The 25,540-nt window shown below is 33.0% G+C and overlaps 1 protein-coding gene across 2 annotated transcripts in view; it reads left to right on the forward strand.

The window, feature by feature from the left end:
- Nucleotides 1-1,058: 1,058 nt before the first annotated feature.
- Nucleotides 1,059-25,540, forward strand: part of LOC126817542 (oncostatin-M-specific receptor subunit beta) — a 59,481-nt gene continuing 34,999 nt past the window's right edge. Inside the window, exons 1-2 of one of the 2 annotated variants that reach the window (XM_050544599.2) lie at nucleotides 1,059-1,186; nucleotides 6,420-6,555. The gene's annotated coding sequence lies outside the window, so the exon portion shown is untranslated. The remainder of the gene's footprint in view (nucleotides 1,187-6,419; nucleotides 6,556-25,540) is intronic. The other variant, XM_050544600.2, reaches the window with a different exon arrangement.

The raw sequence follows: 25,540 nt of genomic DNA on the forward strand, positions 1-25,540 counted from the left end.
GTTGTACGTGACAAGGAGTAGGGTCGCTTGTCCAACCTCGTCGGTTTTCTCCGGGTCCTCCGGTTTCCTCCCACTGATAAAGACCCCTATGCGCAGCAAGCGAATTATTGAAATAAAATTAAACCATATGTTAGTCCCGAAATGACCTAGTTTGTGTCGAGTGGACGTTAAACCCCATTTTTTTTCTCTCTCTCTCTCCCATCACGCCAACCAACAGAGAGCTCAAGTTAATTTTGTGTATACTGTTGTTTGGGATGTGTGTGTGAGGGGGGGGGGGGCATATTTCTGGGCCAACAAAGCACAACTGCGAAAATGTGCACATCATACTGAAACAAATTATACTAAAACGATTGGTGAGAGCTGACACGGGGATCGGGTTTGGGGCAGTACCAGTTACAGTGTATGAATTCAGTTTAAATTTAGTATTCATTTGGTACCTCCGTAACTGTGAATATTTACGTTTTGGGCGGCATTTATTACTATCATGGACCTTATAATACATTATAAGGTCCATGTTACTATATATAAGTTGCGCAAGACCAATAAATAGCCTGGATAGGTTCCTAACAATTTTATCCATTTTAACTAAGAGAGAACTCCTCGGGGACTAACAACGGGAAATCATATTCATGAACCTAAAAATAAATCATACCAATTAAACCCAATGTGATTGATTTTTTGGTTGATTTCCGTGCATCGGTATTTTGAATAATAGCTGGCCAAATTACTTTCTCTGTTAAACTAGGGAATTAATATCTCAACTAGAATTTTTTTATCCGCGTACGTTTAATGGCAGCCACGTGCATGAAAATTAAACAATGGCCATCTCATTCATCCCTCAGCGACTATAGAATATTGGCCGATATCTCTTTTCCATTGTACGACTGTTATATAACTCAATTCACTTTCCATCAAGGCCTGATTGGGGTTAGTTCCCGCTGTTTAACGTACTCAGCTGTAAGCCATCGATTTTTAAGAATACAGGAGATACATCGTTATATGAGTTTCCCGCCACTGGCACCAGCGGAAAGTTATTGTCTCGTGACAAGCGAGTACGAAGGTCGCACTGTGAAGAGTTTGGCTAACAGATTCTTACAGCCAGGAATTAACTACTGATTAACGGATATCTTGCGTCCATGTGCTGTAACCTGGCTGGGGCTCTGGCTGAAGATATCTGCATGTTCTGGTAGGCTAGTTCTCTAAATTCAATTGATGTTTCTGGGAAATTGTTCCATATTGCTCCACAATACTCCACATATTGCTCTGATAATATCACAGAACTGGAATCCCGAATGCCATTAAAAGATCCAGTATCTGTCAAGCTGGGGTATATCACATTTCATTGTCACTGTTATTTTAATTACGTGTCGTCGCAGTGTAATACAACATGTCGACTTTGGAATCAAGTCGATTTTTCCCTTGTCGCACCACGCGATTGTTTGTACAATTTATTATTGTTATAGATCTTATCTTTGTTGGATTTACAGGAATCGTTATTAGTATTCTATTTTTAGATACAGATATTATTTTAAGCTTTATATTTATCTAGTTGTTGATTTTAAAAATAAAGGAATGGATATTAGTATTATATTTTTAGAATTAGATACAAATATTATTTTAAGCTAAATAGTAATCAAGATGTTGGTTGGGCCTGATAAAAGGGGTTCCAAAATTCTAAAAATATTTTTTATCGTAAATAAATATGTCATATGTTAGGGTAGAGTTTAATGAGGAGGGAGGGCACATAGAATTTTTGCAGCTACGGAAAGGCTTCCCCCTTTTCAATGTCGGTGCAAGGGTTCAAGTGGCATTTTAGAGCCCATTCAAGCCTAATCCGGGGTGGGGTGGGGGGTAATGGTTATAGTATTCTATTTTATTTATAGATACAATAATATAGAAATTACATCATAGGGATGTGGCCATATAGATGGAGACATTATTGTCATAGTATATTTTGCAAAACATACTTACCCTGACCCCCCCCCCCCCCACACTCCCCCTGGAGTTTTAATGAGATTGTAGAGGTGTTAAATCGCTTTGATCTAGATCAGAATACCATTAGTGATTGCATAGGATTTAATTTTTGTTTTTAAAGAAAGTCTGTCTGTTTACTTATTTTAGCTCCATTATTGATCCACCAGTGGAATACAGAAATGCTCATATATCTCAATACTGGACTTATCTATGGACCAAACTTTTTCAACGAAGACAGATTACCATTCCACAAAACAAACCAACATATAAATTCAACAGTATTTTTTTTTTTTACGCAAATGTATTCCATTATGGGATTTTGGCAAATCTATTTAATGAGGTTGCTAAGTTTTGCCCATTTCCTCCACTGACCTTTGTATTTTGACCACTAAATAGGTTACCATTGAGAATGGTTGATTTTTTGTCAGAGTTCTTGAGATTTTCTTTTGAAATTCAGACTGGTTATTGCCCATGACACTGAAACCTTGTAAAGGATTTGAACTTTTGAGTCTTTTTTTAAATCACCATATACTAGACTTTTTGCCTTATTTCACAAAGCTGTCTGTATATTTGTTGCCTGGCAATACTATGTTTACAGACTCTTAAAGAGGCAATACCATCTTCAGGGAGAAATTAATATAGGCAATCTTGAACTGACCTTCTTAGAGTAACATATTTTGCAGGAGTTATTGTTGAACTCCTTGTAAACACCTAAAATCTTGATTTAAAAAATCTGTACCTGTCCAAAATTTTAAATGCATTCTAATTCACTGTATAGTCATAATACTTTAAAGTTGAAATTGCAAATTTTCAAGTTATATTTTTAAAATGTATTAAAATAAAGCCTTAAAATAGATGGTATCCATAAACAGTCCTACCTTGTTAAAGAATAATCCTATTAATCCTATAATTTGCTATTGCCAGCTGAGAAATTGGCAAAAATATCATTTTTAACTTCAAATTCCAATGTTGGAAAAAGGTAATTGTGTTGTTATTTCCTGTGTCATAGATTTTTAAGGGTGGGAAATAATGCCCAAGATCGTATAATAGTGATTTAATAACCTATTGAGCAAAAGACATAGAAATAATTATCTTTTGACTTTCTTAGAAAATTTAAAATTCTCGCTTTAAACTGAAAATTATCTATCTACAGGACTAGTCAGCGAGGATGGACAAAGTGCTAATGCTTCTTTAAAATAGCTATTCATGTACAGCATGGATTGCTTTTATGAGTGCATTTTTTTTAAGACCAATTACAAACAATGATTGATCATTATCATTTGGACATTTTGTCTTCAAGAAACCTCCAGAGAATTCATATCACACATTTGAAAAATAAATCTGCTTTTTCCAATTATGGTTAATTCTAAGTGAGAAAAAAAGCACACTGCCTGATATGAATATTCTTATAAAATATCTGCAGAAAACTCGAGAGAATTTTCTTTTTTTTTTGCACTGATAAATCATCATTACTGGAATGTACAGCATGACAATGAAGTATTGAGAATTTGGCAGATACCAAGATTATTCCGTAAACTGTTATCAATTTTAGAAATGGATCAATTTATTGGCTAATGGTTTATGTGTGTAAAACACTTCTCGAGTCATGCTAAAAATGTAGAGTTGTGTCTCCCAGGAACAGTTAAATGATTGATAAATATGCAGTGTAAACGAAAAAAGTCTACTGATCCATTTTCTTAGATAAATCTATTTCCTCTGTGTCTGCATCAAATGGCCATAAATAAATAAATACTCTCCCAAATGTAGGTTTGGAGTAGCCGTAAATAATGGATTTTACCAGTATTTTGTTTATTAAAGCCGATTTTACACAATGTCAAGACATCAAATACACCATTTCACAAGAAAATATTGATAGAAAAACCATTTGAAACTGTATAATTTCTGTGTGTGGGTTTCAGAGGGATAATTTGTTTTCAAAGAATGGAATCGTTAAAAGCTTTTGTCACTCCTGTTCTTACTGGATGTAATTTAAATAATAAGCCAATCCTCTATGGATTCAGATCACTTTCATCTAAACAAATTTGTAGAAAATACTATGAAACGAAGAGTATTGTTTTTTGGTATAATGGACATTAAATGTGATACATTTTGACACTTAGCTGTTCACTACCTAGTAAAATCAAAAATATTATGTTTCAAATGTCAGTAAATTTTGTTTATGAAATTGTTAAAGCAGTAACCAAACATCATTAGAGGGGATAGTCTTGCTGCACATGCATTTGTCAATAATCTGGTATTAACCTTATAAACTCTTGGTTCCTGAAAACAATAACCCCAATATTAATCTCAAAGTCCTATGTTATATTTGAGGTTCTCAGAAAATCCCAACTAGAGTGTAAAATCATTTATGCAGATGTCAGTTGGAATTTGAAATAAAAGTAGGACAAAGTGCCACTGTCTATTCAAAATTTCCATTGTTGGCTCGCTAACCTGGAGGTCCTGTGTTCCATCCCTGCATTGGCCGAGAAAGTTCATCAGGATTTTCCGGTGTGGTTCCCTCTTGTCAGTGGTGTAGGATGGAGGGCCTGGCAAGGCACAACGTATACTTGTTTGGATGGGATGGAAAACCGAGGTGCCGTGTACACATAGGCATGCATGTAAATGAACCTTTGACAGTTGGAATTTGAAAAAAGAGAAGGCCATAGCGCCGCTGTCTGGGCAAAATTTCCCCCATAGCACACTGCATGGCATATGCCTGTCTTCATTAGCCCAGGAGCAGAACAGCAGGATATTTCATTTCATTCATTTTATACACCATGGTGTCTGCCCGTCTTCGTTAGTCGGGATGGAGCATAAAAGTAGGACGTTAAACCCCATTTCATTTTAGTTATGTTACATGTTTCAGGTACCTCAAAGATACATTTGAAATTAAAAAAATTCTAAAATTAATGACAGATCCGGTACATAGATATAGGTCTATATATGTACATATATTCCATGATGCAGAACAGTGATTTTGAGATTATTTTCATAAAAAAAATAAGCTTTCACATAAATATTTAAACACACTTTCTAAGCTAAACATAGGGGGTTGGATGGCCAAATGGTTAGCACGTGGGCGCTGTATCATGAGGCCTGTCATTGAGTCAGCTGGCTTGGTTTCGAATCCCCGGTTGTATGTGACAACAAGTAGGGTCGTCTGTCCAACCTCGTGGGGTTTTCTCCGGGTCTTCCGATTTCCTCCCACTGCTAAAGACCCCTACGTGCAAGCAAATTATTGAAATAAAATGAACCCATATGTTAGTCCCGAAATGACCTAGTTTGTGTCGAGTAGACATTAAACCCCATTTCTCTCTCCCTCTCTCTAAGCTAAACATTGAATTCGAACTTGGATTTTCTCCAGAAGAATTAGAATTAGTGCCAACACAATAAATAAATATTACTGATTGATTGGGAATGTACTTCAGATCTTGTAATAGCCTGAAATTTATTTGTCTGCGTGCCTTTGCTGGTCCCTTTGCTGGTCCGTTTAGCTTTGATATCCAGAAAGCTTCTGTTAATACTCTTTGATCCACTATAATAGTTATATGTTTATGTTTCTCTATTACAACGACCTCACAGGTCAAACTGTCATGTTCATACAAATTGGATTATGTAGTATTCATATTTTATACCGATTCCAGTGTTATAACTGTTTATTTGCTGACGTTTGTTATAAGAAGCGAATCCCATTGCTAGAACCATCATTTGGTAATTGACCTTAGATCACCAGTTCTCCATTACTGGTATTGACAAACCATTAGTTTAGGTTCCTTTGAGAGAAAGAGAAACCTGCTCTCTAGTGGTGAACATGAAATAAACATACCAATGACCTTACATGAAACAAACTATCCTTCAGCACAATATGTTATAATACAATTTACAAATGGTTTTTCTATTGACACATTCGTAAAAGTGTTTTCTGGTTGTCAGAGCCATAAGTCATAGTTTTTTTGGGTGCAAAATATAAGACATTAGAATTCCAAGGAGACATTAGACATTATAGTTAACATATTTTTTCAGTTATTTTTTTATATACACACAAATACCCTTAGGTATATATGTACAGTCCTATATAATTGTTAGGGAGCCACAGTGGCTCAGTGAGTAAGATGTTGGCTCGCTTGCGATGGCCGAGAAAGTTCTACCTTGTCAGTGGTGTAGGACAGAAGGCCTGCCAAGGGAAACCTATTGGAAAAAAACCAAAACAAAGTCCCGTGTACACATTGGCATGCACGTAAAAGATCCCTTGACAGTTGAAATTCAATATAAAAGTAGGCCGTAGTGCTGCTGTCTGGGCAAAATTTCCCTTTAATAGCACACTGTATGGCATATGTCCGTCATCATTAGCCCAGTCAGAGCAGAACAGTTGGACGTTAAACTCTATTTCATTTTATTTCATTTATATAATTGTTTCAATTGTTATATTTTTGTTTCAATTGTAGTACTGGGTTATATAAATGGTGATGATGTTAAACGCCGACAGGAAGTTAAAGATCAAACAACTAATTTGGGTTTGACTGGTGTTGTATATTTGATCATTGTTTAAAAGCTGTAAAATAACACTGCAGTATATGTATGGTAAATACTGTTAGTTTTAGATTATACTTTATTTTATTGCATTGCAGGATCATCATTATGAAGAGTTTTAAAAATTTGAAGCTAGAAATGTTCTTAATTGATATTGTATGGATGCTTGAAAGAATTTTATATCATTTTCAGTTTCTGTACTTAATTTAGTGTAGATTTAGTTTTGAAAATAAATATAGAAAAGAATACAAACAGTAAAATCAGGGAGGTAATGCGTATATGGGAGCTGGGTTTTTTATTGTCTCACTGAACGACTAGATGATGCTTCATTACCGTCCTGTTCCACTAACAAGAGGAAACCACGTTGAAAAATCTCGGACAATTCCTGGTTAGTGAACCAGCATCTTACTAAGCTACCATGGCTCCCCTTACATAATGGAGTGATTTCACAAACGATCAAAGTCACATCTTATATTAGTTGATTTTGTACTTTGTAGCCATGTTGATGAATTATTCTATCATAATTTAATGATGTTTAGAAAGTTGGAACTCAGCCGTTTCTATTATTTTGGTTATTACCCATGTGATTTATGGCTATGGTGTGATCTTTCGGTCATTTGTACGGCAAAAAAGATATCAATTTCTCTGCCATTTCATCAAAAATTTGGGGAAATTGATTTGCAGTAATCATTCATGATGTTCTGGATTGAGATGTAATTGGTTGACTTTTGGTAGGATTCTGTCTCGTTTGTGTGAAAAATGGTCGTTCAGTCAACTCTCTGAGTTTGTATTTTGATAGATATTATTGAAATATTTGATATTTAATAACCATATATATTTGATTTGTCTAGAAATGAATAAAGTAGACAACATATAGATGACTTATATTGTTATTATTGTTTGTCTTGTGAAAATGTCAATCTATCAAAACTATCAAATCTTGAATAACAGTATTATGTGAATTTAAAAGGACTATCCCGATATCAAGAGAGTCTCAAAAATAAAAGTCGGAGTACGTATGAAATTTAAGCGCCAAAATATAGAATGTCAAAATTGCTTATCCGGACACGTAACCCTTTTATGATTTCGGGTCAGTTTTTTCCTTGGGTGACCTGATAATCGATTCCCGTTCATTGAGAGGTCTATGTAGTGAATGACCCATGTGCTGTACTTGATAACGAAAGGTAAATTTCAACTACACGTTAATTTTATAAAATAAAAGTCTGGTTTTATCCAGACACCGCATAATACAGCTTGGGACACCGGTCTCCATTTCCAGACAAAGACTGACAGGTTTAAGTGGTTTGAAAACTTATCACAAATATTGAGTTAGTTGCTCGGCCCTCAGCTAGAGAATTTTAAGGGATTTTAACACAAAATTAAGCAGTTTTATTCTCCAAAAAATATCGGGATTAGCCCTTTAAGCAAAGAGCCAACTGTGGTGGAAAACCCTATTAGGGCTATTGTCTAGGACATTGATGCCTATGTTTTTAAGAGGTCTCAAGATCTGTAAAGGATAAAGGTTCTTGAAAATGGAAAGACTGTAAACCATTCTTAGTGTTAATTTATAAAATATTAAAGTCTTTGAGCACTTGGAGACATATATTATTTCAGAAGGAACATCATTTAAGTTACATATTTAATTTCTCAGTGAACTATCTATGTTTAATGTGTCGCACAAAATGAACCAAAATTGGTGCATGATGTACAGCTTTGTGTTTCAAATAAAAATGTTGGCATCATTTATGAACATAATCTGCTGTAAAGTAGTTTTAAGATATGAAGGACAGAACCATTTTATTTTAAGGCCAGGGATCTCCGATTTAGACAGAGCTGGATTAATCACATGCTTAGGGCATCAAGGGAAGATGGGTACCACAGAAACCTTCCATTTCTGGATTTACCAGGACCATATGATGCAGAACTGCATGATGCAGCTGAACCAGTGTAACCACAATAAAAAAAAAAAATACATACATATAACATGATAATAATATAATAGTAATAATAGAGGTTAATGAATTTTGGAAATTTAACAAAATTAGAATTTGTACATGGCTACAAGATGCATGGAGGCTCACATGAGCATTCCATTCTTGCTTTTGTTGTCTGTCTCGATCATTCAATATTTGATCAGTCTGTGCTTAGTAAGTCATACAACATCTATGTGCCAACAACACATGTGCTGACATTGTTAATACAGATCAGTACATCCCCTCGCAATGTGCTGCTCAGTAATTTGCAGCAACATTTAGATGAACTGTTGTTATGTGTAGCACTATTTGATCAAAGACTATCAAAATCTAAATCATCATAAAGATAACAGTTGCATTAGTCATCATGAAAATATAAATGAGTGGATTGCATGATCATCTGATAGATGTTAGCGCCACAATGGTTTGCTGTGTTCGTTGTTGCATGCAGATGGTAACAAAATTCCTGCTTCTTAATACCAGAGTAAATCAAAAATATATTATCGTCCAATTTATAGATAATGAAGGCTTCAATTTTGGTTAATGTCTCTCAAATTGCTATTTAGATGATGGATAAAAAAGAGCGTTGCGTAAATGAATATTGAATCAATGTAGAGAGTAGGCCTTCTCAATTAGGGACGACATTTGTGCTAGATCTTCCTTTAAAAAAATATTTTTCTCTTTACGTTTTCAATTTAGTTAGAATACCTGGTAAAACATAATATGAGCATACAGACTCTTTTTTATTTAGGAAAGTAATGTCATCTCATTTGTCTGAGATAAGATTTACCATAAGACATATTAATAAAGGGATTCTGAATAATCATGTCATGATTTCTGCACAGCACATGTAACTTTTTCTAGCCAAATGAAGTGATAAGATTTTCATAACTACATCTCTTGCCATTCTCAACCCATTTGTATCATTAATGTCTATTGCTATTATATTCCATTATATGCCCTTCGGGCATCTCCGATTTATATTGCATATTTCTCATTGATCTAAATAAATATGTATACTAACTCAACATTCAAAGTCTAAAAATAGCACAATTGCACGTGCAGCACTGTGTCAACATACGCCTGACTATAAATAAGAGGTAAGGCTCGGCTCTAGTTGTCTTTTTCTTTTTTGATCTAGACCATGACTAGTAGTGGTGCACTACATAGTCATATTATATCGTATACTATTACTTTGCGATTTTGTTGGATCGTAGATTCAATTCCTTTTTTACGTGATCGCGACCGGTACGCTGTGCCGGTCCATATATTTTTTATGGCGTTGTTTCACGCCCATTTATTGCTTTATTCCATGTTGAATTTAGTAAATCTCCAAGCGATGATTTTGAGAGGTTTTGTCCGGAGAGTCTGTTTCTATAAACTTAGACCCGGACATTCTCATCCTTGATGAAGGTTAGACCTCTTGGTTGATGTAGATATGATCGGTAAAAGAAAAGCCGCCATTATATTATAAATATCTCAACCGGATGTTTAAACCGGTAACGAGGCAGCTAAAGGGACAAGTAATAAATCGTATTTTTAAAAAGAAATGAAATGAAATAAAATGGGGTTTAACGTCCTACTGTTCTGCTCCTAACCTGGGCTAATGAAGACGGGCATACGCCATACAGTGTGCTATGAGGGAAATTTTGCCCGGGCAGAGGCACTACGGCCTACTCTTATATCGAATTCCAACTGCCAAGGGATCTTTTACGTGCACGCCAATGTGTACACGGGACCTCGGTTTTTCGTCCCATCCGAACGACTAGACAGCTTTCCTTGTCAGCCCCTCCGTCCTGCATCACTGACAAGGGAGAACCACGCCGGAAAATCTGGATGAACTTTCTCGGCCAATGCAGGGATCGAACACCCGACCTCCAGGCTAGCGAGCTAGCGTCTTACCCACTTAGCCACGTGATCCCCTTTTTAAAAAGAAAGGTGACTAAAACAAGATTCGTAATGTCCCGATCAGGTAGATAAATTCAGGCCGAGTGGTATTGCCATTACGGATACTGTGGATTCTTTTGTTTCACCATTAATTTCACTCTACATCAATCTGTCTGTTGATTGCAGTCATTTTGACATTTTTCATGTCGGTAATAATCGTGTCGCTTGGTGTTGATAATCATTTTTTTTCTATCTACGTGACCACGTGTCCTCTGTTCGGAGTGTATATTTTAATGGAAATAATTATGTTTTTACTTCTACCGAAGACAAATGGATATATAGGCCTGTTATACATCTAAGTCCTTATACCGGTAGTTTTAGTAATAATAGTCTTTATATATGACTATATATAGTTCAAATGAAAATGAAATAAATGAATAAATGGAAATAATTATGCTTTTACTTCTACCGCCAACAAATGGATATATAGGCTTGTTATGTATCTAAGTCCTATACCGGTAGTTTTAGTAATAATAGTCTTTATATATGACTATATAGTCAAATGAAAATGAAATAAATGACACAGTAGCCTACCAATTTATAACACTTATGTAAGAAAAGATGATTTTAAAATCAATTAAATATTATATTTTTAACAATTTTGTTTACAGACAACAATGTTAATAATAATGTCATTGATGAGAAATGAAATGAAATGAGGTTTAACTTCTACTGTTCTTTTCCGACTGGGCTTATTTAAAGACGGGGTCATTGACGAGCACAAGACTTGTCAGGCAAATTCGTCATGCATGCATCATTTTGTTCAGACCAATCTATGGAACCTAATGGTTCATAATTTTTGACCCTGAATCAACAGTATAATGATTTCAGTCCTGACCAGGGGTTCAGTGATTTTGTTTTTTCCCCCATTTTTCAGGGTGACAATGCAGTAAATGATTCGATCGTTAATCTATAAACTAGTTAATATGGTTACCATGAAGGATGTTGAGATAGATTAACTGGTTGTTAAAGACCCTATTTAAAAGAAAAATTACAAATGCATGTGGCCGTATGTTGCACCTCAGGTGGACACTGACATCTGGTCAGTTTTTACTCCATCAAGCACAGTCACAAGATGCGGCTATTCAGGATATACAGAAGATAATGGGCCTTGGTGTTTCACCCTTATTGTCATTGCTGTCAAAAAATTAAGATACGAAAATTCTATTGCTGATTCAGTAAGTGATCCAGGGTAATACCCATTTGGAATTGTCTTTTAAAACTTAGGAATTCCCTTAAACGCTATTTAAGTCGTTGATATCACCCACTCTGTTCTTCCAATCGGCCAGTCGATACGACTTTATATAGATCAGTCAATCAATTATACATTATATGTATTATTTAGTAATCATGTTGAGTCGAGTACTAAGCAGCAATCCTTTTACAGGCCTCCGTTTTCAGGGCAGCATCAACCCAGCTACAGTAACACCTGTAGGTGATACTTTTGTAGCCAGCCAGATTTCGAATACTTTTTAGGCAGTTGGTCTATCATGACATCAGTTAACTTGATTCTTAATACAGTTAGCGGGTACAGGTTTGAGTTTTCTTCAACCACCCTTTCAACTTTGCTTGCCTAACCACCTCTGTATAATTCAGAGCAGATGGAGTTTGTTGATTAATTTAATGTTAAGTAAGAAGGCTTTATGTCCAGGTATTCCCTGGTTTTCATACCAATCAGTTTATTTCTAATATTTTTTTTTAGTTACAGAAAAAGACTGACGATTATCGTCCTGTTATAAACCTGAAAACATTTTACACAAGAAACTTTATTCTTTGCTTCTATCAGTATAATACATAGAGAAGATTTTCTATCATTAATGGATCTAAAAGATGCCTTTTTTTTATTCATATTCGTCCAGATCATCATAAATAATATTTACATTTTTTTGAGATCAAACGGTTGAGATTACATGTCTCCGTTTCAGAGTTTCCTCAGCTCCAAGAGTTCTTTCTAATGTTTTTCAAATCAAATTTTGCAATCCTTCGCAAGCAGTGTATACATTGTTCATATTTTACAGACAATTCTATTTTTTCTTTTCCACTATCAACACTGCAAAAGAATGTGGTTTTACACACAGAAAGCTGTAAGATATTTTCGAGAGCTAGGATTTCCTTCTAAAGAAATTATTTTTTAGAATTTACTATTAATTGTCATTTATTTACTGATCTCTTACTCAACGAAGGATAAAGTCAAAACCAAGGCCAGAGCTTTATTAACATCAAACAAGCTCACTATCAGACAAAGAGTATTTTATTGGACTGTGTTCCTTTTCTACGAACAGCAATACTTTTAGTACCTTTGCCTATATAAAAGAGTAATCTAGAGCTTTAAGTTAAAACAGAATGTAATTATTCATATGGGTATTTCCCTCAATGACGTTTGAGTTAAACTGGTGGTTACATATAACATTAGCATTTAAAATGGTAACCATATTAGACCACTCTTGTGTCTTTACTTTGGATGCTTCTCTTTATGTATGGGGTGCTCACTCCTTATGATATTCACATCTATCTGCTTTGGAATAGTTCAGAATATCAATAAATTATCTTGAACTGCTGGCAGTTTTCTATGGATGGACATCATTGTGCAGCAATTTATCTAATACGCATATACTTGTTCCATGTGATAACACTATATCCTATAATTATCATATATTTATAATATTGGGGAACTATAGATAAATTGTTTTAAAATAAGCAAACAAATTTGGTACCGGTGTGCTTCTAGAAATATTTATCTGCTAAATATAGATCAATTATGTCTCATAGCATAACAGATGCATTATCTAGACATTTTTCTGACTTCACAGAATTGAAGTTGATTAAGAACATTTTTCAGAGGGTATGTAATCTTTTATCTGTACCGGACATAGATCTATTTACACCACAGCTTATTTACCAAGTTGTAAAGTATGTATCTTGACAGTCTCATCCATTTTGGTTGGCTCTTGAATATGATGTATTTAAGATGAGTTGATTTAATTTTCACCAATACATCTTCCTCTTCTCACTGAAAGTTTCAGTGTAGTTGCCAAGTACCGGTATCTCAACAAAATAATCAGAGACCATGCTATAATTATAGTGCCAGGATGGCCAATACCGGTATGATATTCTAGACTCTTAGCAATGCTAATTTCTAACCCCATTCATTTGCTCCTACGGAAAGACCTCTTGCGTTTAGTTCACCATGGGATGTGCTACCCCATGGGAGGCAAAATTTTATACATGAATGCTCGTCTCAAGCAAACCCTCACTAATAGAGGACTATCACAACATGCTATTGACACTATTCTCAGGTCCTGGAGACCAGGAATTAACAAACAGTATAATCTGGCCTTGAGACGATAGAATTTTTAGGCAGATCGGAAACAAATTGATCCTTTGGATCCCACTGTAGAAAATATTGCAAATTATTTGAGTGATTTGTTGTCTAGTATTCCTATAGTGTTGCTAACACCTACAGATCAGCAATTGTTCAGACTCTGAATGTTTCAGGCAGCAGGAAGTTCAGAAACCATGCCATTATTTATTGTTTTTTGGAAGGTATTTTTAATCTTGATCCTCCAAAATCTTGTTTTGTAGCAACCTGGAGTGTTTCTATTCTATTAAATTGTTTTTTTGCCTTAGGTATATCTTTGAAGCTTCTCACTTATATAACAGTGAACTTATTGGCTCTAGCTACAGCCCAAAGGTGCCACATTAAGAGCTTTTAGTATTAATCGCTTTCTAGATTATGGCAATGCTATAAGGTGAGGAAGTGAAAATTTGGAAAATTTCTTGTCAATCTTCTCCTCTATACCAGGTCAAATTGGATTAGTTTACTGATATACTCTCCAGTATTATCTTGAATTAACTTCAGAACTTATTGTATCTCATACATGTATTACACTCAGAGCAGTAACGCCATCTACCATTGGCCATTGGCTTAAGAAACCATTGTACTGGCAGGAATTGATGCTTCTGAATATAAGCCTCATTGAATTGGTTCAACTTCCTCATCTGCATCGTTTAATTCTGGATACTCTATTTCAGACAATCTTAAAACAGTATCATGGAACAATGATAAGTTTTTTTTTGTTCTACAGGAAATAATACATTTTTTTATTATATGGATAAATTTTAACAGCCTACTATTTGTTTTCTCTTTTGTTGACAACCCTTTCAATGATGCAATATAAATCGGAGATGCCCGAAGGGCATATAATGGAATATAATCTCCTCTCATCCGAGCGCCCGAAGGGCGCGATGGATGAGAAGGATTATATGAATATATATAGCCCGAGGGCTCGAGGATTTATATACCCTCCCTTTAGCCCTCCCAGTGCTATATATATATGGTTGCCAACAAAACTTTAAAGAGACATCTAGAGCCGAGCCTTACCTCTTATTTATAGTCAGGCGTATGTTGACACAGTGCTGCACGTGCAATTGTGCTATTTTTAGACTTTGAATGTTGAGTTAGTATACATATTTATTTAGATCAATGAGAAATATGCAATATAAATCCTCGAGCCCTCGGGCTATATATATTCATATAATCCTTCTCATCCATCGCGCCCTTCGGGCACTCGGATGAGAGAAGATTTTGTATCAATTAAAGTCTTCGGCTTGTTGCTAGTTTGTATCAGTTACAGTCTGTTGCTTGTTGCTTAGTTTGTATCAATTAAAGTCTCTTTCTTGTTTGTATCATTAGAGTATTTTACTTTTTTGTATTATTGGAGTCTTTTACATTTTAGAAAGAAATTTAACCCACTTTAAAATGTTGTCAGTAAAAAACTTATCATGTTTATCAGTAGTTTGTATAAGATGAGAGGTACATACTTCATCTTGTCACTGAAATGGGAAAAAATGTTGTAATGTCAAATGGATATAAATTTTTGGCAAGTAATTATGAAATAAATGAAGACTGTAAAATATTTCTTTTGACAAGTGCTAATAAATAACAGGAAGGATTATTAATATATTTTATGAATAAATTTTGTTATTATCCGAAAAAAAAAGCTAGTTGTGAAAATGACAGATTTAGGGTGTATTTATATAAACAAGCTAATAGTACCCCAAGCCAGTTCAGACTGTAAAAAATCTCTCATCCAGAGGCTATATATTGATATATTATTATGACAAATATATGTTATTTAATGTGCTGGCTGTAAGAGTATATTGGGTATATTGGCGATGATTACCAGTTTATAGACAATCAACCTATCTTTTATAGAAATATAATCCCCATTACAGCTGTGAGTCACAATGTGTAATTTTCACATTAAAAAAGATCATCTCAAGATGATAATATGCCTGTGTTCCAATATTATAATTTTCGTCATAATAAAATGTTATGATTAAATTCCATAGGGAGTTTATTTGGTTGTAAATAAGAAATGTTTCTCATGGAAGTTATGAAACATCTAATATTACTGCAAGTTGATGGAAATTGATGGCAATAATTATATTATTTTATATAAGAAGATGAGTGTCATTTATGTTGCGGTCATTAAAAGAAAGTTGTGCCGTTCTCATGTACGGACAATATCAAATTCAGACTTTGTAATGCCCTATAGAGTATAGATATCATCATAGGTGTACGATCTGGGGGTGGGGGCAAAAATAATTCAGGCAGTGACCAAATGATGAAAAAAAAAAAAATTTTGGGAGTGATTTTCACTGATTGTTGACCAGGGGCTTTTTAACTCTTTCATAGCACAAACCATTTTAAAAATTACAGTACACATAGAAAGGTACATAAAATTTTGAAAGCAAAAAGACGACATGAAATTTTGTGCGACTCCTGGTTTGGACACCATAGCTGCTAATGGGCATATATTTCGTTGCTTGTCAACATTATGTTATAAACCATGCTTCAGACAAAATATAGATGCAAGTAGCTTCATGATAAAAAAAAGTGAGTGAATTAAATCAGGAAATCCACATTTGAGAAATCTCATACGACCATCCAGAAAGATGTGATAGACATGACTAAGATTGGATAAATGAGCCATAAAGAAGTTCACATGATAATCATAGAATATGTCATTTTTGTTTCTTTTTATATGAAGTTAAATGAGGACAAGAACTATCCTTCATAAAACAAACTATATTGATTTTAAATGAGTATACTATCTTATCTAGCAAAATAACATTTTTATTGGCGCTAATGGCCAAAACAGTAATTGCCAAAAACTAATTAACCAAGAAACATTCAAGGCATTTCAAAAACTCTGGCCCAGTCAACAAGACTTTGTGCTGAGAGGAGTAATTAACAGAGGCAAAGTTGATGCTCAGCTAGGAATTTTGGTAGGGTTTCTAGCCATCAATTTTAGAAAGATTAATCTCAAAGAACATAATCTGTGCTAAAATTTGAAAAAGAAACCCCAAAACATTGCAGAAAATATGATATGACAAAAACATGGTCTTATATGTTCTGACTCTTCCCTTGCCATCAATTGTTACAATAGCCAGCGAAAATTGCTAAAGAAATGGTGAACACATGGGACTACCGTAGGCCAACCCTTATGCTGATAATAGGCCGTTGATCAATCTCAGCAAGTTTTTAACAAACAAATTTCAGAGCCATTAAATTAATTTGTAGATCTTTTACACAGACTTGTGACAGAGACAATAACTCAGTCTTGTCAATAAAAGATGCACTATTTAATCCTTATGAATAGCCGAAACATCCCATCAAATGTCAAAAACTTATTTTGGTGCATTGTCTATTTTCTGTCTTGTCCGCAGGTCTATCTTGTAGATTTTTGTTTTGCGTGTTGTGCGGTCCTCCTACACTTACTATTAAGGTATGATTGCCTTGCCCACCCTGGGGGGTTGGATGGCCGAATGGTTAGCATGTGCGTGATGTATCATAAGGCCTGTCAGTAAATCAACTGGCGTGGTTTTGAATCCCCAGTTGTACATGACAAGGAGTAGGGTCGCCTGTCCAACCTCGTGGGTTTTGTCCGGGTCCTCCGGTTTCCTTCCACTGCTAAAGACCCCTACGTGCAAGCGAATTATTGAAATAAAATTAAACCATATGTTAGCCCCGAAAGACCTAGTTTGTGTCGAGTGGAGGTTAAACCCGTATTTCTCTCGCTCTCTCCTTGCCCACCCTGCAAAGTGTTTCACCAATTATTCTACTCTTAATTTCAATTGGTTGTGCTTTGGCTTTGACTCAGAATCATAATTCCATAGTAAGCTAAAAAAAAATAAAAATAAAAGCATTGTTGCATTCTTCTATTTTAACTGTTAAAGATGAAATTGGATTTGATATGTAGATAGTGTGCATTATTTGCTATTTATGTGTTCTATGGCCTATTTATATGCAAATATTGCATTTAATTCTATTGTTTATGGGGAAGTATTGCTGTATATTCATTCATTGAATGTATTTACATGTATTCGATAGATATTTTTTGCACAATGGAAAAACTAGAAAGAAACATTGAATACACTGTATAAATACAGTTGTTTCCCCGGTGAGATCATTTCTGATTCAAGAATTTTCTTTTTGAAGTGAATTATTCCAGGTCCATTATGCCATTTTTCTTGTGAGAGATGCCAGTCATAAAGTGATTGGTTGTATCAATATTAGTAATATTATCACAGATTCTTGGATTGGTCTATATTTATAAACCAATTTTCTAGTAAATTGTTTTGGATTGTGATCTCTGATGATGATTCCGACAATATTTAGCATTTGATGAGTTCGTGAGTCAACATGGCTATAGAATGTGTCTCGCAAACAGTATCTCAAATTATTAGTTCTGCTTCGATAAAGTCCAAGCGTCAATCAGATTACTCTGCTAATTACTGAAAGTGAGGTTCCAATTCCGTGACATTCAATATGGTAATTGTCAGATTGGCGGAGGCAGACTCCAGATGAGGCATCCATCTTTATTTATTTTACACCAATCTGAAGATAGATCTGTCGGTTTATGTAGACCAATCACGGAAGAGTATTGTTATTTTAATGATCGAATTGTGAAGCATTAATCCGCTAGCCTAATTCATCCATATTTTCTTCCACAGTCGTTAAAAAAACAAATTACAAAATGTCTGTTTTGGTTAGATAACTGTATTCAGCTAAATTGTTGTTTCTGTTTTGTATGCCAAACAGTTTTAGGTTGTTATCTTGGACAATAAAATATCTCTTTTATAAGAGATTCTGATTAGAGAGTATTTACACACAGAAAATCATACTGCTGCCTGAAAATACAGATGCTAAAGAACCTGATTAGTGCCAGAACATAGGAGGTGAAAAGTTGAATTGCTATGTTTGTAAATCAGCTTTGATATAAATTGTAACTGTTAAGCTGATCAGAATGATGGCCTATGCTATCTCCTGCATGATTACGAAAATAAAAAAGAATTTTGTTCGCATTCATAATCTTATAAGAACCTAATAAAAGTGTAATGTAAAATCTATATTTCAAACCATGCTGAAACATAACTTCATCTTGGGCTTCTTTCTTTAATAAAAAAAAAGACATTTGGTTCTGGCTTCAATGTTCGAAGTGTAAATCCAATAAGGGAATGACTCATGATTTACTAAAAGAAGCAAACTATTTATATTTTCAATGTTTTTTCAGTGAGTGACCTGAAGGCGTTTTATGACATTTCTATTGAACTTTTATCAAGACTGTTCACAGAATATTGATAACCAATAAATCTGTAAAACCAGCGAGCAATACTATTTGTAGCACTGGGATTCCATTTTGCTAACGACTTCCCAGATTTTGATAAACCTACTCCATTTTCCCCATAAGTGGTATGAAATTTGGCACCAAGATGTCTGAAAAGGGTCGAGGCTTTTCTCGTCCAAGTCACGCCCGACAAATGTTGAAGTTCGTAAAAGAGAATTAGAGTTATGCACAGCAATCAGACATGAGTCTCACCAGCGGCTTTCAACTTGAGAATCTTTGTGAAGAGTTATTGAGTTTGTTTCTCAGATCAATGGAGTTGAGATCCGGCAAGTCTTTGGTTCAGGTTTGCAAATTGATTAATTAAACCATAGCTGCTAAACGATGGATTGTTACAGCCAAGGAGATTTGAGTTTGGCTGAGTTTGCTTTAGTTGATGAAAGGATATTTTGGTTATCAGCAACACTCAGTGGAGCTGTTTCTAGAAACGATGGTGTTAATTAGTGCTGAGGAGATTTTAGTGTTAGAGAAGATAAAAGAAATGGAATCTCGACAGAACATATCCAAAACATGTTTTAGAATATTGGATTTTGTTAAATGAGCAAAATTTCCTGAAAACTCTAGGCAGGGAATTATGGTTGGATATTCTATAATTAATTGACAGTCTGATTGTGTCTTATCAAGTTTGAATATTTTCGATTAGTATATTTGTTCTCTTTATTTTGAGGTATTAGGATTAAGAGTCTTGTACTGAAGAAGCTACCTTTTGGGGTTTTTTTTAAGATAAATCAAAATAGTTTATATGTCTGAAATGGTAGAACTAGTAATATGTAGAAAAATGCTAAACCCTCTGGTATTATTGAGAAAGTTCTTGGAAATCGCCATTTAGATGTTGTCCAGAGAGAGAGAGAGAGAGAGAGAGAGAGAGATAAACACTGGGATAGACCATGATTTGAATTAAATAGATCAGGGGACCTTGAACATCGGGAGAGAATTATTCATTGGAATCTTAAGATTTACATATTATACACCGGAAGAACTTGAATTACCAAATATGCAGGGGGATAGTGTGATTTACACATTACACATTGGGGGATCGTGATTTACACATTACACATTGGGAGAGTATCATTTACACATTACCAAATGGGAGAGCATTATTTACAAATAACACCTTGTGAGAGTAAAACTTACAAATTGCACAATGACAGAACATCATTTACTCAACAAAAAAATCTTGCATATTATGTGAAAGTGTCCATTTAGAATTTGCCCCTGGTAAGACAGCATACTATTAAATTTTAATGCATAAGTTGCAGATAATGAAATTAGTTCCATAAAAATGAAATAATGTCTAGGCAAACGATGCTATTTGAAAGTGAGCAGATTTTAGAACACCATTATCATTTATGACTAAAATTGAAAAAAGGTGACCGAATATGATATTTGTGGTTTGAGTCATGAAGTGTCATAAAAACAGGTGTTTTGACAGTCCTTCAAAACGATTGTATATACATATTCATTGTTTTGATGGTTTCTTTTCGCCCACCATCTGATCTGACATTGGTTGATGTTGTTTTAACAAAACATTATTATAGTATATTTTATTGTAAGGTGAGTTTTTAGTGATGTGTTGTTGATAGTCAAACCTAGATATGTCATTTACTGTTTCCCTCAAAAACATATATTAGACGTAATTAATGGGAAATTTGAACCATGCTCCACGCCTTGAAGCAAAAACTACAATTTATTTTTTATGTCTGTAAGCTAATTTTTAACAAATTTAAATATTTGACTGTTCCACTGGATGATGATTAATTGTTGTATTTTAAGCCAAGGCAATTTGATTTTTAGCTCTTCAGGATCTTGATCAATTAATAAAATAACCTACTCAATTCATACGTACAATGTTTTGTTAAAATTTCAAAACTTTGATTTTTGGAACTAAAAGCTTTTGAGCAGAGCAAATATAAGTACTTTTAGATTTTAAATTACTTGTCCTCTAGAAGTACTTGGAGGGAATTATTAATAGGTGTTGCGAAAGAAAAGAAAAATCAAATTGGTGTGGTCTAAATCAAGTTAATAAAGATATCAAGATATTTTCCAAATATGCATAAACTGAATCTCATCTGTTTCTTTATAATAAAATGTGCCAAAATCATATCAAATCATTAGCTCATATTTGATGAACAATTTAACACTAAGAAATATTGCCCCTCTGAATGTTATAAGTCTTTCTCTGAATGGAGTATTTATATTCAAATTGCATTTATATGGATTATAGTCAGATATGTTAAATTGTTAATTTAATGATTTGGGTTGTCCATAATTGTGCACACCATGGAGGACCAACTGCCTTACAGGATATTATGCCCAGTGTTGTTGAGAATGCCCTATATCAGACACAATAAAATTTGAAATTTAATCATCTGTATAGAAAATTGGATACAAGTTCATTTAAATTTTAATATTCATCCATGTATTTAAGTTGTATTTAAATTATTAAAAATTGGTAAGATTGTTTGTTTTCTCAACTTCAGAGCAGCTGATTCTGAACTTAGTCTGAAGTAATCCTGATTAAATAAAACTATTTTCTTATCTGACCTGAAGCCATTATGATTATTCAAAAGAGGTGATTAATTACTTGGAACAATACTTAATCAAGACAGTAGCCCTGTGGCTATTATTTACCATTAGGCAGTAAGATGACTAATCCCACAGTCATAGAAACACAATAATGCTTATACAGAAGACCAGTTTTGGGATTGGGAGCTGATTTCCTTAACTACTTAACATGGGGTGTTAATCCTTTCAATAAGAGTAAAGTCTATTGTTACGAAACAATATGAGTCATTGTAATTTACAGATTAATTACCAAACCTGGAGCCTATTATCACAAGTGATTTGAGGTCTAGACAAACAATAGCAAGGATCAAAGACTAATGGACAATAGAAAGTTTTTTTTTATAACAGGTCTATCAAGGTGTTGATAATTACTCAATAGGTGTGGGTCAATGGTCTGTAAACAAATTCCAGAGTAACAGAAAAGCACAAAATATTCTAATTGTCTTAATATGATATTTGAATTACAGAAAATTTTTATTGGTTATATTTAATATAATATACAATTCAACTATAATATGACTGCAAAAGGTTTTAAATAAACCATGAACATTACCTTTAAGGATATGATAACATCACAAATTGTCAGGAAGAGAAATAATGATATTTTAAAATTTGGTTCATGAATAACTTTTTTTAAAAGGCCAACATCCTCAAATATTATTAACCGTACATAAATCATGTAATAAAATGTTCAGAATGTGAAATGACCATCCATACTATGGGGCGCCGTTTGTAAATTAATTATTTAGCTTTTTATATAGCAAAAAACACTAGATTTAATTTAAATTTATATATATAGTTAAATCTCGACTTTTGTCCAAACTTTTCACTGTTAATATTTAAACTAAAAATACAACAAAAACTCAATATTTAACATAATATATATAAATATTTCTTGATTTGTCTCTATTTTCATATTTAACATTTAGCATTGAATATTTATATATTTGGCTAAATAATTATATATTTGGCTAAATAATTATATATTTGGCTAAATAATTATATATTTGGCTAAATAATTATATATTTGGCTAAATAATTATATATTTAGCTAAATATATAATTATTTAGCTAAATAATAAATAATTATATATTTAGCTAAATATATAATTATTTAGCTAAATATATAATTATTTAGCTAAATATATAATTATTTAGCTAAATATATAATTATTTAGCTAAATTATATATTTAGCTAAATTATATATTTAGCTAAATAATTATATAAATAATTATATATTTAGCTAAATAATTATATATTTAGCTAAATAATTATATATTTAGCTAAATAATTATATATTTAGCTAAATAATTATATATTTAGCTAAATAATTATATATTTAGCTAAATAATTATATATTTAGCTAAATAATTATATATTTAGCTAAATAATTATATATTTAGCTAAATAATTATATATTTAGCTAAATAATTATATATTTAGCTAAACATATAGTTAAATTTACAAAGCGCAACCGTACCACGCCGTTTGTAAAATAATTATTGTTGTAAGCGACTTCTCACTAAACGATGACGTAGTGTACAATTTTCCATTGACTGCACGTTGCCTTGATCTGTGCGAACGGCACGAAGTACCGCGGCCGTGATTCGGGTAACAAGTTTGTGGTCAGCTTCCATTTCTAATTGCTAGTAGGCCTATTGTGCCAAGGCTCACGTGTCGGGTACACGTATTTAGTTAAACATTTATATATTTAGTTATTTAGTTATATATTTAGCTAAATATTTATATATTTAGCTAAATATTTATATATTTAGCTAAATATTTATATATTTAGCCAAATATTTATATATTTAGCTAAATATTTATATATTTAGCTAAATATTTATATATTTAGCTAAATATTTGGCTAAATATTTATATATTTGGCTAAATATTTATATATTTGGCTAAATATTTATATATTTGGCTAAATAATTATATATTTGGCTAAATAATTATATATTTAGCTAAATAATTATATATTTAGCTAAATAATTATATATTTAGCTAAATAATTATATATTTAGCTAAATAATTATATATTTAGCTAAATAATTATATATTTAGCTAAATAATTATATATTTAGCTAAACATATAGTTAAATTTACAAAGCGCAACCGTACCACGCCGTTTGTAAAATAATTATTGTTGTAAGCGACTTCTCACTAAACGATGACGTAGTGTACAATTTTCCATTGACTGCACGTTGCCTTGATCTGTGCGAACGGCACGAAGTACCGCGGCCGTGATTCGGGTAACAAGTTTGTGGTCAGCTTCCATTTCTAATTGCTAGTAGGCCTATTGTGCCAAGGCTCACGTGTCGGGTACACGTATTTAGTTAAACATTTATATATTTAGTTATTTAGTTATATATTTAGCTAAATATTTATATATTTAGCTAAATATTTATATATTTAGCTAAATATTTATATATTTAGCCAAATATTTATATATTTAGCTAAATATTTATATATTTAGCTAAATATTTATATATTTAGCTAAATATTTGGCTAAATATTTATATATTTGGCTAAATATTTATATATTTGGCTAAATATTTATATATTTGGCTAAATAATTATATATTTGGCTAAATAATTATATATTTAGCTAAATAATTATATATTTAGCTAAATAATTATATATTTAGCTAAATAATTATATATTTAGCTAAATAATTATATATTTAGCTAAATAATTATATATTTAGCTAAATAATTATATATTTAGCTAAATAATTATATATTTAGCTAAACATATAGTTAAATTTACAAAGCGCAACCGTACCACGCCGTTTGTAAAATAATTATTGTTGTAAGCGACTTCTCACTAAACGATGACGTAGTGTACAATTTTCCATTGACTGCACGTTGCCTTGATCTGTGCGAACGGCACGAAGTACCGCGGCCGTGATTCGGGTAACAAGTTTGTGGTCAGCTTCCATTTCTAATTGCTAGTAGGCCTATTGTGCCAAGGCTCACGTGTCGGGTACACGTCATCATTTTATGCGCAGTTTTTTGTGTCGCTTACGATAATAGAAATATTGGCGGGACCACAAATATATATTAAGTTAAATATTTATACATTTAGCTAAACATATATATTTAGTCTGATATTTATATATTTAGTTAACTGTTTATATATTTAACTTATATATTTCAGTGATTTAGTATTTAGCATTTATACCTACGAAAAACAGCACATTTAGCTATATATTTAACTAAGCGATGTGAAATCAAGATATAACATTTAAAGTTTTTCATAGACCAAAAACTCGACTTTTAGCTACAATATTTTTTGATATTTACACATATAGGCCATTTTTTTTCTAATATTTATCTAAATATATATATTCGGAGTTAAATCTAATGTTTTTTGCTATAAAAAAAATTAAATAATTATTTTACAAACGGCGCCCCATACCATACTGCCATGGCTGGAAATAACTAGTTGGACACACAGAAAGTTCGTTTGAATTTGCACATCTTGTTAGGTGAAACTTCCTAATAGTCTGTCATTTTGTCAGAGGAAAAACTTATCAGCAGATTTTTTGCCATTTTCGGAAAATGAAAGTATGGTAAACTTCTTTTCATGAAGTTCTAAAATCCACATAAAAGTCTTTTAATCCATAGTATTACTTTTTATTACTGTGAGAGAAGCTCTATAATTTGAAATCGAAAACCCAACGGATACAAGGTCATAACCGAAAAAACCCTAGTATTTACGGCATAGTAATTTATATTTTAAGATTTACAAGGTCAAAATATCATGACAATTGAGGCATTTTAATATGTAATATTTTTATATCCATGCAAATCAATACCAACTTCATAGAACAAAAGAAAACTAAGCAAAACTA

This window comes from Patella vulgata, chromosome 4 (assembly GCF_932274485.2).
Source record: "Patella vulgata chromosome 4, xgPatVulg1.2, whole genome shotgun sequence".
Classification (NCBI taxonomy): domain Eukaryota; kingdom Metazoa; phylum Mollusca; class Gastropoda; family Patellidae; genus Patella; species Patella vulgata.